Source organism: Myotis davidii, unplaced genomic scaffold (genome assembly GCF_000327345.1).
Source record: "Myotis davidii unplaced genomic scaffold, ASM32734v1 scaffold497, whole genome shotgun sequence".
Lineage (NCBI taxonomy): Eukaryota > Metazoa > Chordata > Mammalia > Chiroptera > Vespertilionidae > Myotis > Myotis davidii.
The window spans coordinates 2,551,941-2,553,142 of record NW_006288434.1 but is presented as its reverse complement, the minus strand read 5'-3'; the positions used below and the strand labels follow the sequence as shown (position 1 = coordinate 2,553,142).

At 46.5% G+C, this 1,202-nt stretch overlaps 1 long non-coding RNA gene across 1 annotated transcript in view; it reads right to left on the bottom strand.

Annotated features, from left to right (window-relative positions):
- Positions 1-662: 662 nt before the first annotated feature.
- LOC107182567 overlaps positions 663-1,202 on the bottom strand; it is a 2,111-nt gene continuing 1,571 nt past the window's right edge. The window contains exon 2 of the long non-coding RNA XR_001513278.1: positions 663-910. This is a non-coding gene — a long non-coding RNA (uncharacterized LOC107182567). The remainder of the gene's footprint in view (positions 911-1,202) is intronic.

The following is a 1,202-nucleotide window of genomic DNA, read 5'->3' as shown; positions in this document are numbered from 1 at the left end:
ACATATGTAATTCCTTAATCAATAAAAATAATAAAATAAAGAACCCCAGATGGAAAAGATTATATAAGTATAGGACGTTGTTACCCCCATAGTTAGAAAATCTCAGTGAACTAACCGGCTTGGCTCAGTGGATAGAGCGTCAGCCTGTGGACTGAGGGGTCCCAGGTTCGATTCCTGTCAAGGGCATGTACCTCGGTTGTGGGCACATCCCCAGTAGGGGGTGTGCAGGAGGCAGCTGATCAATGTTTCTCTCTCATCGATGTTTCTAATTCTCTATCCCTCTCTCTCCCTCTTGTAAAATATCAATAAAATATATTTTTTTAAAAAAAGAAAAGAAAATCTTAGTGGAGAGCGCATCAGCCCTGGGACTGGAGGGTCTCAGGTTCAATTCCCGTCAAGGGCACGTACTCCATTGCAGGCTCGATTCCCTGGCCCCCGTCGGGGTGCCTGCAGGAGGCAACCAATTGATGTTTGTCTCTCACATCAAAGCTTCTCTCTGTCTCTTCCCCTCTCTTCACTGTCTTTAAAAATCAATGAAAAATCCTCGGGTGAAGATTAACCCCCCCTCCCCCCAAATCCAAAATATGTTAAGCTACTCTTTACCGTGTGCCCATTGGGAGTCACTTCCTCTGGTCCTAAAAGAGCTCGAAGAGGTAGGTGTCACGATCTCTATTTCACAGGTAAAGAAACCAAGGCCCAGACAGGGAAGCAGGTGGCCCCAGAGAGCAGACCTCAGACCTGGCAAGGGTTCCTAACACAGTGTCCCCCCGGATGTGGCGCATGGATGGCTCGAGAAGGTTAGCTGCTCAGTGAAGAGATAAACGCTACCAAGGGACGCAGATGTTATGCCAAACCACTTGTGGCAGATGCTCCCAGTCCAGCACACTTTCATCTCCAACGTTTTTGGCGTCTGCAATAATACAGAATTTTATTACATGACCCCTGAACATCGTCTGATCCCTGCTAACTCATCTCCTAATCTTATCCCTCATTTTCAATGCAACTGCTCCCAAAAAGTTGCAAGGAAAGCGAGCCCTCTGAATGCATGTGAGGAATCTTGTATTCATTGGGATGCTTTGAAAAAAGTTCCGTGAAGCCAACTTACTTTCTGTATGGATGGACATTTACACCTGACATGTTATGTTAGCACCTGTGTCCTGAGTGGGGAAGTACACACAAGACCACAGTTTCGGTGCCGTACA